At 40.9% G+C, this 15,393-nt stretch overlaps 1 long non-coding RNA gene across 2 annotated transcripts in view; it reads right to left on the bottom strand.

Annotated features, from left to right (window-relative positions):
• The window catches only part of LOC130682346 (uncharacterized), a 49,166-nt gene that overhangs the window by 15,527 nt on the left and 18,246 nt on the right, over positions 1-15,393 (bottom strand). The window contains exon 3 of one of the 2 annotated variants that reach the window (XR_008995575.1): positions 14,633-14,995. This is a non-coding gene — a long non-coding RNA (uncharacterized LOC130682346). Of the gene's footprint in view, positions 1-12,419; positions 14,996-15,393 lie in introns of those variants that run through there. The other variant, XR_008995574.1, reaches the window with a different exon arrangement.

Here is a 15,393-nt window from a genome sequence, read left to right as displayed (position 1 = left end):
AAAAACGGGTGCCCTAAAGAATGCAATTTAACAGCCAAATGAAGACACACGTAGGGCAAGCTCCCAAATAAAGGAGGTTCTATCCTTGCGGAGTTTGGGGCCTGGGGACTAGCTCTGTTACACACGGAATCCTTTTGGTTCCCCAAGCGAGGAAGCTCTCTCCGACAGAGAAGCAGGATCCCGAGAGAGAGATACCCATCTCATTGATGTTGCTGAGGGCTTCACTGTATAGTCATGACTGACTCTACCATTGGCTGATTCAACCTCCAGCCCCCACCATCAGGTGGGGTCTAAAAGTCTCTCATTAACATGATAAGACACAGACTTCACCTTTAAGGCTCTGCAGTGTTTTCAGGAAGTGTGGAAGAGGAAGAAATATACATGGCAATTATATATTTGGGTTACTGAATGACCAAGTATGCAAGTTGTATAATCATTATATGACAATATTCAAAATAATGTTCATAACTTGTGTTACGCTCACTGCTGTGCCAGGTCAGGGGAGTACAATCATGCAAGACCAGTCTTCTGCATGGAAGGAAGACCAAAGTAAACAAAATGAGGAAAAAGATAAATAAGACAAAATCCAGTTGTAACCAGTTACATTAAGTCACTAAACAGGGCACTGAGATAGCAGTTCATGACGGGAAGGAGGACCAGGCTAAAGGAAGTCATTTCTAGGAGGTCACATATAGGCTGAGACCAGAAAGGGGAATTTCAACAATACAATAAAACGGTCATGCATCATGATCAAGTGGGATTTACTCTGGGGATGCAAGGATAGTTTAATATCCACAATTAATCAATTTGACACATTACAGCAACAAAATGAAGGATAAAAATATGATCATCTCAACACATGCAGAAAAACTTTTGACAAAATTCAATATACATTTATGATAAAAATTTGAAACAAAGTGGGTATGAACATAAAAACAGACATATATGACAAACCCACAGCTATCATACTCGACAGTGCAAAGTTGAAAGCTTTTTTCTGAGAACAGGAACAAGTTAAGGATACCCTCTCTTGCCATTTTTGTTCAACATTATACTCAAAGTCCTAGCCATAGCAATTAGCCAAGAAAAATAAAAGATGTTCAAATTGGAAAGGAAGTATTAAAACTGTCACTATCTGCAGATGGCTTCATGCTATATGTAGAAAACTCAAAAGCATTCACCAAAAATGTATTAGAAGTAGTAAATGAATTCAAAAAAGGTGCAGGATACAAAATCAATATTCAAAAGTCTGTTGTGTTTCTATACACTAAGAATGATTGCAAAATGCAAGAAATTATAACATCATTCCTACTTACAAATGCCGCAGAAAGAATAAAATACCTAGGAATCAATTTAACCACAGAAGTAAAATAACCATATGCTCAAAACCACAAAATACTGATGAAATAAGCTGAACTACGCAAATAAGTGGAAAGATAAACCCCGCTCATGGATTGGAAGAATTAGTATTGTGATAATGTCCACACCATGGAAAGCAAACTACAGATTCAATGCAATCTCTGTCAAAGTACTCATAGCACAAGAAGATATTACAATGCTAGGAGCTACATTACCTATGCTATATTTCCATCCCTGTGACTAAATTATTTTATAATTTGAAGAATGTACCAAGTTATCCCCTTCACCAATAAAAAGAGAGTATAAAGAAGGTTAGAATCCTGAAAAAAAATACCTATCATATTCTTCACAGAACTAGAATAATCCCAAAATGTCTGTGGAACCACAAAAGACCCCAAACAGCCAAAGCAATACTGAGAAACAACGAAGCTGGAAGTATTATGCTCCCCAGTTTCTAACTATACTACAAAGCTGTAGTAATCAAAACATTATGGTATTGGCACAAAAAAACAGATCCTTATATCAGTGGAACAAAGTAAAGAGCCCATAATTAAATCCACACTTACATGGTCAGGTAGTTCACGACAAAGGAGGTAAGAATATATAATGGGAAAAAAATCTCCTCAATAAATGGTGTGGAGAGGAGGGGCGGAAGATGGCGGCGTGAGTAGAGCAGCAGAAATCTCCTCCCAAAACAACATATATCTATGAAAATATAACAAAGACAACCCTTCCTAGAATAAAGACCAGAGGACACAGGACAATATCCAGACCACATCCGCACCTGAGAGAACCCAGCGCCTCGCGAACGGGGTAAGATACAAGCCCTGGCCCGGAAGGAGCCGAGCGTCCATCGCCCCAAATCCCGGCGGGAGAAGAATAGGCAGAGCGGGAGGGAGACGGAGCACAGGACTGCCGAACACCCAGCCCCCGCCATCCGGGCCAGAGTGCAGGGCCCTGGATACTAGGAAAACAGAGCAGCAAGAACAGTGAGCAGGCACCGGAGGCCGGGCGCCAGAGGACATAAGAAAAGCGAGCGACCAATTTTTTTTTTTTTTTTTTTTGCTGTTTTGTTTTGGCGAGTGGTTTTTGGAAGTCTTAAAGGGATAGGGCCCCCAATACTAGGGAAACAGGGCAGCAAGAACAGTGAGCGGGCACCGGTGGCCTGGCGCCAGAGGACACCAGAAAAGCGAGTGACCATTTTTTCTTTTTTTTGCTGTTTTGTTTTGGCTAGTGCTTTTTGGAAGTCTTAAAGGAATAGGGACCCCAATACTAGGGAAACAGGGCAGCAAGACTGGTGAGCAGATGCCTGAGGCAGGCGCCAGAGAATAAAGAAAAACGAGCGGCCACCTTTTTTTTTTTTTTTAATTAAATTTAAATTTTTTTTTTCCTTTGTGGTTGTTGTTTTGTTTTGCCAGGTGCTTTTTGGAAGTCTTAAAGGGGCAGGGCGGGACACTTAATCCAGAGGTAGGGAATCCGGGGATCCCTGGGCACCCTAACCCCTGGGCTGCAGGGAGCAGGGAGGCCCCTTACGGAGATAAATAGCCTCCCAGCAGCTCCTGCTCCAACGCGACTCCACCATTTTGGAGCAGCTGCCCGAGCCAGGCCACGCCCACAGCAACAGCGGAGATTAACTCCATAGCAGCCGGGCAGGAAGCAGAAACCCTGTCTGCGTGCAGCTGCGCAGCACAAGCCACTAGAGGTCGCTGTTCTCCCAGGAGAGGAGGGCCACAAACCAACAAGAAAGGAAGTCCATCCAGCCGTCACTCGTCCCAGTTCTGCAGACTATTCCTATCACCATGAAAAGGCAAAGCTACAGGCTGACAAAGATCACAGAGACAACACCAGAGAAGGAGACAGACCTAACCAGTCTTCCTGACAAAGAATTCAAAATAAGAATCATAAACATGCTGACAGAGATGCAGAGAAATACGCAAGAGAAATGGGATGAAGTCCGGACGGAGATCACAGATGCCAGAAAGGAGATCGCAGAAATGAAACAAACTCTGGAAGGGTTTACAAGCAGAATGGATAGGATGCAAGAGGCCATTGATGGAATTGAAACCAGAGAACAGGAACACATAGAAGCTGACAGAGAGAGAGATAAAAGGATCTCCAGGAATGAAACAATGTTAAGAGAACTGTGTGACCAATCCAAAAGGAACAATATCCATATTATAGGGGTTACAGAAGAAGAAGAGAGAGGAAAAGAGATGGAAAGTATCTTAGAAGAAATAATTGCTGAAAACTTCCCCAAACTGGGGGAGGAAATAATCGAACAGACCACGGAAATACACAGAACCCCCAACAGAAAGGATCCAAGGAGGACAACACCAAGACACATAATAATTAAAATGGCAAAGATCAAGGACAAAGAAAGAGTTTTAAAGGCAGCTAGAGAGAAAAAGGTCACCTATAAAGGAAAACCCATCAGGCTAACATCAGACTTCTCGACAGAAACCCTACAGGCCAGAAGAGAATGGCATGATATATTTAATACAATGAAACAGAAGGGCCTTGAACCAAGGATACTGTATCCAGCACGACTATCATTCAAATATGACGGTGGGATTAAACAATTCCCAGACAAGAAAAAAGGTGAGGGAATTTGCTTCCCACAAACCACCTCTACAGGACATCTTACAGGGACCGCTCTAGATGGGAGCACTCCTAGAAAGAGCACAGAACAAAACACCCAACATATGAAGAATCGAGGAGGAGGAACAAGAAGGGAGAGAAGAAAAGAATCTCCAGACAGTGTATATAACAGCTCAATAAGCGAGCTAAGTTAGGCAGTAAGATACTAAAGAGGCTAACCTTGAACCTTTGGTAACCACGAATTTAAAGCCTGCAATAGCAATAAGTACATATCTTTCAATAGTCACCCTAAATGTAAATGGACTGAATGCACCAATCAAAAGACACAGAGTAACAGAATGGATAAAAAAGCAAGACCCATCTATATGCTGCTTACAAGAAACTCACCTCAAACCCAAAGACATGTACAGACTAAAATTCAAGGGATGGAAAAACACATTTCAGGCAAACAACAGCGAGAAGAAAGCAGGGGTTGCGTACTAATATCAGACAAAATAGACTTCAAAACAAAGAAAGTAACAAGAGATAAAGAAGGACACTACATAATGATAAACGGCTCAGTCCAACAAGAGGATATAACAATTCTAAATATATATGCACCCAACACAGGAGCACCAGCATATGTGAAACAAATACTAACAGAACTAAAGGGGGAAATAGACTGCAATGCATTCATTCTAGGAGACTTCAACACATCACTCACCCCAAAGGATAGATCCACTGGGCAGAAAATAAGTAAGGACACAGAAGCACTGAACAACACAGTAGAGCAGATGGACCTAATAGACATCTATAGAACTCTACATCCAAAAGCAACAGGATATACATTCTTCTCAAGTGCACATGGAACATTCTCCAGAATAGAGCACATACTAGGCCACAAAAAGAGCCTCAGAAAATTCCAAAAGATTGAAATCCTACCAACCAACTTTTCAGACCACAAAGGCATAAAACTAGAAATAAACTGTACAAAGAAAGGAAAGAGGCTCACAAACACATGGAGGCTTAACAACACGCTCCTAAATAATCAATGGATCAATGACCAAATCAAAATGGAGATCCAGCAATATATGGAAAAAAATGACAACAACAACACTAAGCCCCAACTTCTGTGGGACGCAGCAAAAGCAGTCTTAAGAGGAAAGTATATAGCAATCCAAGCATATTTAAAAAAGGAAGAGCAATCCCAAATGAATGGTCTAATGTCACAATTATCGAAATTGGAAAAAGAAGAACAAATGAGGCCTAAGGTCAGCAGAAGGAGGGATATAATAAAGATCAGAGAAGAAATAAATAAAATTGAGAATAAAACAATAGCAAAAATCAATGAAACCAAGAGTTGGTTCTTCGAGAAAATAAACAAAATAGATAAGCCTCTAGCCAGACTTATCAAGAAGAAAAGAGAGTTAACACAAATCAACAGTATCAGAAACGAGAAAGGAAAAATCACGACGGACCCCAACAGAAATACAAAGAATTATTAGAGAATACTATGAAAACCTATATGCTAACAAGCTGGGAAACCTAGGAGAAATGGACAACTTCCTAGAAAAATACAACCTTCCACGATTGACCCAGAAAGAAACAGAAAATCTAAACAGATCAATTACCAGCAACAAAATTGAAGCGGTAATCAAAAAACTACCAAAGAACAAAACCCCCGGGCCAGATGGATTTACCTCGGAATTTTATCAGACATACAGGGAAGACATAATACCCATTCTCCTTAGAGTTTTCCAAAAAATAGAGGAGGAGGGGATACTCCCAAACTCATTCTATGAAGCTAACATCACCCTAATACCAAAACCAGGCAAAGACCCCACCAAAAAAGAAAACTACAGACCAATATCCCTGATGAACGTAGATGCAAAAATACTCAACAAAATATTAGCAAACCGAATTCAAAAATACATCAAAAGGATCATACACCATGACCAAGTGGATTCATCCCAGGGATGCAAGGATGGTACAACATTCGAAAGTCCATCAACATCATCCACCACATCAACAAAAAGAAAGACAAAAACCACATGATCATCTCCATAGATGCTGAAAAAGCATTTGACAAAGTTCAACATCCATTCATGATAAAAACTCTCAGCAAAATGGGAATAGAGGGCAAGTACCTCAACATAATAAAGGCCATCTATGATAAACCCACAGCCAACATTATATTGAACAGCGAGAAACTGAAAGCATTTCCTCTGAGATCGGGAACTAGACAGGGATGCCCACTCTCTCCACTATTATATAACATAGTACTGGAGGTCCTAGCCACGGCAATCAGACGAAACAAAGAAATACAAGGAATCCAGATTGATAAAGAAGAAGTTAAACTGTCACTATTTGCAGATGACATGATACTGTACATAAAAAACCCTAAAGACACCACCACAAAACTACTAGAACTGATATCGGAATACAGCAAAGTTGCAGGATACAAAATCAACACACAGAAATCTGTGGCTTTCCTATACACTAACAATGAACCAACAGAAAGAGAAATCAGGAAAACAACTCCATTCACAATTGCATCAAAAAAAATAAAATACCTAGGAATAAACCTAACCAAGGAAGTGAAAGACTTATACTCTGAAAACTACAAGTCACTCTTAAGAGAAATTAAAGGAGACACTAACAGATGGAAATTCATCCCATGCTCGTGGCTAGGAAGAATTAATATCGTCAAAATGGCCATCCTGCCCAAAGCAATATACAGATTTGATGCAATCCCTATGAAACTACCAGCAACATTCTTCAATGAACTGGAACAAATAATTCAAAAATTCATATGGAAACACCAGAGACCTCGAATAGCCAAAGCAATCCTGAGAAAGAAGAATAAAGTAGGGGGGATCTCACTCCCCAACTTCAAGCTCTATTATAAAGCCATAGTAATCAAGACAATTTGGTACTGGCACAAGAACAGAGCCACAGACCAATGGAACAGACTAGACAATCCAGACATTAACCCAGACATATATGGTCAATTAATATTTGATAAAGGAGCCATGGACATACAATGGCGAAATGACAGTCTCTTCAACAGATGGTGCTGGCAAAACTGGACAGCTACATGTAGGAGAATGAAACTGGACCATTGTCTAACCCCATATACAAAAGTAAACTCAAAATGGATCAAAGACCTGAATGTAAGTCATGAAACCATTAAACTCTTGGAAGAAAACATAGGCAAAAACCACTTAGACATAAACATGAGTGACCTCTTCTTGAACATATCTCCCCGGGCAAGGAAAACAACAGCAAAAATGAACAAGTGGGACTATATTAAACTGAAAAGCTTCTGTACAGCAAAAGATACCATCAATAGAACAAAAAGGATCCCTACAGTATGGGAGAATATATTTGAAAATGACACATCCGATAAAGGCTTGACATCCAGAATATATAAAGAGCTCACACGCCTCAACAAACAAAAAACAAATAACCCAATTAAAAAATGGGCAAAGGAACTGAACAGACAGTTCTCCAAAAAAGAAATACAGATGGCCAACAGACACACGAAAAGATGCTCCACATCGCTAATTATCAGAGAAATGCAAATTAAAACTACAATGAGGTATCACCTCACACCAGTAAGGATGGCTGCCATCCAAAAGACAAACAGCAACAAATGTTGGCGAGGCTGTGGAGAAAGGGGAACCCTCCTACACTGCTGGTGGGAATGTAAGTTAGTTCAACCATTGTGGAAAGCAGTATGGAGGTACATCAAAATGCTCAAAACAGACCTACCATTTGACCCAGGAATTGCACTCCTAGGAATTTACCCTAAGAATGCAGCAATCAAGAATGAGAAAGATCAGTGCACCCCTATGTTTATCGCAGCACTATTTACAATAGCCAAGAATTGGAAGCAACCTAAATGTCCATCAATAGATGAATGGATAAAGAAGATGTGGTACATATACACAATGGAATACTACTCAGCCATAAGAAAAGGGCAAATCCAACCTTTTGCAGCAACATGGATGGAGCTGGAGCGTATTATGCTCAGTGAAACAAGCAAAGCGGAGAGAGAGAAATACCAAATGATTTCACTTATTTGCGGAATATAAGAACAAAGGAAAAACTGAAGGAACAAAACAGCACCAGAATCACAGAACTCAAGAATGGACTAACAGGTACCAAAGGGAAAGGGACTGGGGAGGATGGGTGGGTAGGGAGGGATAAGGGGAGGAGAAGTAGGGGGGGTATTAAGATTAGCATGCATGGGGGTTAGGAGAAAAGGGAGGGCTGTACAACACAGAGAAGGCAAGTAGTGATTCTACAACATTTTGCTATGCTCAGGGACAGTGACTGTAAAGGGGTTTATAGGGGGGACCTGGTACAGGGGAGAGCCTAGTAAACATAATATTCGTCATGTCAGTGTAGATTAGTGATACCAAAAAAAAAAAAAAAAAAGGGCAGTTCCTGTGTGGTAACCTCCAATGAGTTCTACACAAGAGTATAAAGGGCATATAAAAGTGTAGGCAAAGGGTCTGTTTGTGTTTATACAGAGGATCAAAGCCTAATTGGGCTACCCCAAAAATGAACAAAGATACGATATGAAAAAGAACTTCCAACGTCAGCACTCTCTGGAAGACTCATGCCAGAAAATGATCATGAAAAAACCCCAACAAAGATCCACGCACTGCTACAGCTGTAGATGCACTCATCCCACCAGCTCCTGGACTTGCCATGGGAATGAGGAAGGAGATATCTAAGCTGGCCTGTGCATACAGTAAAACAACAAATTTGACTGGATCTATACTGTTGGAACTCAATCAAGAACTAGGAGAAGTGCAAATTGTAGCGCTCCAAAATCTTACAACTACAGACTATTTACTGTTAAAAGAACATAAGGGATGTGAACATTCCCCAGGAATGCGTTGTTTTAATTTGTCTGATTTCTCTCAGACTGTTCAAGTTCAGTTGGACCATATCCACCATATCATAGATAAGTTTTCACAAATGCCTAAGGTGCCTAACTGGTTTTCTTGGTTTCACTGGAGATGGCTGGTAATTACAGGTATGCTTTGGTTATGTAACTATACTCCTATTATGTTAATGTGTGTGCGCAATTTAAGTAGTAGCTTAAAACCTATACATGCTGAAGTTACTCTACAAGAAGATATGTCAAAGAAATAACCAATCTTCCCAGGTTTTTTGCCGCCTGCTACTTCTATAGCTTTTCTTCTTCCTTCCTAATTACAACCCTTAAATAGAATTCGTGCCTCATATCAAATTTACCGAGTATCATAATTCTTCCAAGTGGTAAAGATACCTCAAGACAAATGCTGGGCATAGAAGCTACAGGGCATAAATATGCAAAGAAATAAAAAGCTAACCATTTCAAACAATAAGGGTTTTCTCTCACTTACCAACTTTACATTTCCCTGTATGGCCCCGGAAGATGACTGGTTAGCCAGAGACGGGTAAGATTCCTCAAGGGAGGAACAACCTAAGACAGGCACAGTCGCAGGGGGGTCATCAGGTGAGAAATTGGGGATCAGCAGAGGTGAGGCTTAGAACCTCACCCCCCCTGTTCTGAGAGAAATCTTCTGCATATGTGGATGTTTTATTGCCCTTGTCTAGCTTGGATTAACACATAGTCTACAGGCACACACCTGATCATCTACATTTGCTCTCTTACAACACTAAACTATGTTTTCTACCTTTATCTTGTATCTACCTACCACTTCAGCATTTTATTAAAAATAATAATAGTAAAGAGAGAAATGTGGTATCCACATATAAATCAAGTATAAAAATCAAATGAGTATTCATATTTGAACTGACTGTTTATAGTTCATAATGCATGAGCAAAACCGAAGATTTCTGTGATGGCTGCCCTTGTACTGTTCACCATGTAAGAACTTATTCACTATGCAAGAATTTGTTCTCCATGTAAGAACTTGTTTGTTATGCCTCAGAAGATTGGAGACTGACGAAAATTAGGCTTGGGGTGGATTAATGATTGTGCATTGAGCATTCACTCCCCTATATAGAATTTTATTGTTGTGAACAACCATTTGATCAATATATATGAGAGATGCCCTCACAAAAAACAAAACAAAAAAAAAGTATACACTTCCAATGGTAAAATATTAAGTAACTGGGATGTAATGAATATAGTCAAGATATTGTAACAGCTTGGTATGGCGATAGCTGGTACCTAGAATTGTCATGTATATAAATGTTGAATCACTATGTTGTACACCTGAAACTAATGTAATGTAATACTGTGTGTCAACTACCCTTCAATAAAAAATAATTATCTACAAAAAAAAATAATAAATGGTGTGAGTTTTACTGGACAGCTACATAAAAGGAGGAACACTTTCGTAAAACATATCCAAAAAGAAACTCAAAATGAATGAAAGACTTAAATGTAAGATCTGATACCACAAAATTCCTGGAAGAAAATATGGGCAGCAAGCTCTTTGACTCTGCTCTTAGCAACAGTTTTTTTCTATCTCTCTCCTGAGTTGATGACAATAAAAGCTAAAATAAACAAATGGGACTACATCCAACTAAAACGCTCTGTAATGCGAAGGACACCATCAACCATACAGAAGAATAATGTACTCAATGGTAGATGTTCGCACATGACATATTCAATTTGGGGTTAACATATAAAACATACAAAGTACTCCTACAACTACTACTAAAAACGTAATCCAATTAAAAAAATGGACAGAGGACCTAGATTGGCATTTTTCCAAGGAAGACATGTAGATGGCCAACTGACACATGGAAAGAGTCTCAGTATCACTAATCGTCAGGGAAACACAAATCAAAACTACAATGAGATCTCAATTCAAATCTTTTAGAATGGAAGTTTGAATTGGAGACAAAAAGTAACATACAAGGATGTGGAGAAAAAGGAACCCTTGATTGTTGAGAATGGGAATTGGTGTATCCAATGTGAAGAACAGTATGGAAGCTTCTCAAACAATTCAAAATAAAACTCCCATATATACCAGCAATTTTGCTTTATGTATTTACCCCAAATGAAAATACTAATTTGAGAAGACATATGCATCTCTATGTTCACTGCAGCATTATTTACAATAGACAAGATAAGGAAGCAGCCTAAATGTCCGTCGGTACATGAATGAACATGTGAAACACACACACACACAGAAACACACACACACAGCGGCATGTTACTGAGCTTTAAGAAAGAAAAAAAAATCCTGCCATTTGAAACAACATCAACAATGTAAGTCTCCTTCAGAGCACTTGACCTTCACATGAGGTGCTGTGAACTGTACTTGCCCTCTGTGACCTTCTTCCCCATAAAACACAACTCCAAGTAATCACAAGAGAAATGTCACTTTAAGTGCGACTGAGGAAAAATTCTACAATATTAATGGCAAAGAATCTTGAAAATGGAAAAGATCATCCAAAGCAAAGAACGTCTCAGAAATGCCAATAACGAAGAGTGTCCGAAGGAGACAAGGTCACTGGATGTACTGAGGTGTCCTGAACTGGATCTGCGAGAAAGGGTCCAACTATGGAAATCTGAGGGAAAGAATCGATGGCGGATGGTGACAGTGCAGCATCACTGTCTGTAACTGTAACAACGAACTGTAATGATGGTAGTAAGAGGGGAAGTGATCTGAGCAAATTGCGAAACCCTGCCCTATCTTTGCAAATTTTCTGTAAATCTGAAACTATCTTAAAATAAAAACATCCTAAAACACTTTTCATAGTTTAACACTTATTATCTTTAAACTATCTGCTAGAAACTACTATTAATTTTGATTGTCAACTAGTTCTACTGTTTTGTTTTTTAAAGATACTATTTATGTCACAGAGATATAATTAACCCCAGAAGATACATAATTTCCAAACTGTGTTACAGTTTCCACATTTAATGGAGAATGCATGTGTGTTATTTACTTATTATACATAATCTTATCTGGCAGGTTATTTTTTAGGTAATTGTTTCACTGGTATGGCTGTGTCCTGGGGTCCCTCTGAAAAAATGTCAGCATAAATATATGTAGAGATTCAGATACTATGGGTGTGTACTTCACTTCATGGCTGAGCATATTCAAAAGACTGCTTAAAAGAACATAAAATAAAATGGTCCAGTGTGACTGGCTCATAAACTCCAAGAATCTCTCTATATTTCATCAGTAATGAAACAAAATCAAGTGTCTGTAACTCACATACTCACATTACAATAATGAGAACAGAACGTGTGACCATAAAGACATTCTACGTTCTATGTTTCATCTCGATATATTCTAATCAGAAAATGTCTAAAACATATTTAAACATTAGTTCCGAGGTGAAAGTAAGCAAACAGTGAAAAAAAAATCAAATTAGAACTGGCAGACTTTCCTGCAAATGATGGTAGGTGCTGGTGAACTGTGTGCTAAGACATAGGTGATTCTTACACGATCACACAGAATTATTCAAAGCTAGAACACTGGTATGCTCCACAATTTGATGAAACTTACACGTTGATCTAATTCTTTACAGCTAATGATGTAGGTGAACATAGAAAGTGATCTGTTGCTTTATGCTTACAATTCAAAAGGAACATATACTGTGCCTAAGAAATCGGGTTAGATCTGAAATACAACTCACAACAGAAAAAGCTAACGGGTTTTCTACAATTTTGATTGCATAAGAGAAGTAACCCCGCGTGAATAATTCACAGGACAGGCTATGTTTAAGGTAAGAGCACTGCCAACACCACAGAAGCACAGCCCCTGAACAGCCCCAAAGGCTCGTCTAGCAGAGATGCGCACCACTGCCCCTCTCGGTCTACAATCACAGGAAATGCAGAAATAGGAAAGGAACGCGGGACAGAGAGAACAACTGGCAAGCAAACAGTGATCAGAAAGAGTAATTTTTCCACTAGTCTCTGGGGATATCCTGCCAAGTGTTTCTATGCAGTTTTAGAAAGATTTTGCTTGAAATGTGGATGGGACCACTCTGAACAATGAAGTTTGTTAAGGTAAGAAAGCAGGACAGGAGAGCAAAGAGCGCCAATGGCGTGTCTCCTATGTATCAGGCCAAGGTGTGGGGGCTGTATTTCTACTACATTATCACGTCATTTCGACATGTTTAATGTGACTTTACTCATCACTTTCATATATGAGTAAAAAATTACTTCAGAATCACTTCCCTAAACAGAAATGCAAGGACATAAATATTCTTAGAATTCCTGCCACTTTCACCCAACTCCTTAGGCTCAGCACCTTTTTCATAGGAACAGAAAGAAACATAGCTCTAAAAGCTACAATTCCATTTCAAATAGACCTCACTCACATCTAAGTGCCTAAATGCAGTGAAATGCCATGTTCACACCTTGACAGCACAGAGGGGAGCAGTTTCCCAGCAATCTAGCTGGCCTGTCACCTCAGCAAGCAAAGGGCCACTAACTAACACCAGCCCTGGGTGTCCCCAAAAGGAGGCCCCCTTACCTGTGACTACCCATGCTCTCTGGAGAAGGGCCACCAGGCAGGACCACGGGGGTGACATCAGCGCACAGGCACAAAGACCTACGGGGCCTGCACCTGCCTTGGCCCCCGCAGGCCAGCCAGGGTGCTCCCTGTGTGGGGCCTCACATCCAGCACCTGGTCAGCCTCTCTCTCCGTGAGGGCGTCCCCTCGCCTTGGAGCCTGGCTGACAGTGGTCAATCACCTCCTCTGCCAGGCCTACTGGGTTTCACCACTGCTTACCACCATGGCCTGCACCTTGCCTTGATTTCCCTCTTGCCTTCCCACTAAGCAAGAGTCGCCTCAGAGCTCTGGATTTTTAGTGCGACCTTACCAGTGTGCTCCTACTTTATGCCTTTTGGGAGTTGTAATCTAGATCCCAGTTTTCTTTGCACAAGCTTTAGCATAGTACACTCGGGATTATTCCTTGAGAGCCCCCTGCCTGTCCGATAAGTGTAGGGACTGTGTGACATATCACTGCCAGAGCCTTGGTCAGACTCACAAGCCTGTTTTCCTTCCCTGGAGCTACAGGTAGGGAAATGCCACAGCCCCAGGATGACTGCCTCTAAGGAAGGGAGGTCAATAGCATAGAACCATTTACATGTTGGACTCAGGTTTCAGCCTGACTACTGCACAGACTTCATTTACATTATACAGGAGAAAGTGGCCCACACCTAAGAGGATGGCTTTGAATGAGGAGCAAGGGAACTTTTTCCAAAGCCACAGATAAAATTCAGAGGCTGCCATGGACATTTATGAGGGGGGGTCTCTACACTTAAACACCAGTGTCTGCCACTGCCTGGGAATCACCCTGCTAGTCACCCACTGTAAGAAATCTGACCGGTGAGACAAGAGGTCAGGGGTCATCTGTGACTCTCTCATAGGCAGCAGCCTAGCCGGAGGTTCACTCCGCGCCATCGGATCCATCGGCCGGAGCCGAGATCCAAGGACCACTGTCTACTAGTCCGGTCTGCCGTCCCAGCCCGTAGCTTACAAGGGGAAAGCAGGAGCTCTGCGCAGCCACTCCCTGACATTCCCATCTATCCAGAGGTGGGAATCATGGATGGCACACACTAGGAAACTTTCAGCAAGACTTAACACTGGTAGCCGACGATAATTGTCTTTTAGGTGGCTAACGGGTGCACAGACACATTTTTATTAGATAAAAAGAACACCATTTAGACAGGAATAAAAGTGAAGTGTAGATCTCCTACCTTGCGGTGGTGAGCATCGGGGTCCGTGATGCTGATGAAGTTAGAAGAGAGTTAGGAACGCCCCCTACCTGACTCAGAGGCCAGGGTGTCCTGGAGAGGCAGGCTGGAAGTCAGGCAGACAGAAAGAGGGACACTCCTCATGGATACCCAGTCGGGCTGTCGGGGTCTGATCCCAGACACGCGGGCCTTTGAGAAGCCGCTGAAGTGCAGCCTCAGCCTAGGCTCTCACAGGTGCCCACGGCCTTCCTCAGTCCCTGGCGTCCAAGGAGATGCCTCTGAAGGGGAATCCTGGCCTCCACTCAGGTGACTTTCCCAGCTCCCAAGGAAGACTCCCAAGGGAAGTATATTGCAATACAGGCCTACCTAAGGAAAGAAGACAATCCCATATGAACAGTCTAAAATCAGAATTATCACAACTAGAAAAAGAAGAACAAATGAGGCCCAAAGTCAGCAGGAGGAGAAACATAATACAGATTAGAGCATAAATAAATAAAATCGAGAATACTAAAACAGTACAAAGGATCAGTGAAAGCAGGAGGTGGTTCTTAGAGAAAATAAACAAAATAGATAGAATCCTAGCCAGACTAACCAAGAAAAAGAGTCTGCACACATAAAAAGAATCAGAAATGAGGAAGGAAAAATCACTATGGACACCACAGAAACACAAAGAATTATTAGAGAATACAACGGAAAATTATATGCTAACAAATTGGATAGCCTAGAAGAAATGGACAACTTTCTAGAAAAATACAACCTTCCAA

Source organism: Manis pentadactyla, unplaced genomic scaffold (assembly GCF_030020395.1).
Source record: "Manis pentadactyla isolate mManPen7 unplaced genomic scaffold, mManPen7.hap1 scaffold_297, whole genome shotgun sequence".
NCBI lineage: Eukaryota > Metazoa > Chordata > Mammalia > Pholidota > Manidae > Manis > Manis pentadactyla.
This window is presented reverse-complemented; position numbering and strand designations above follow the sequence as displayed.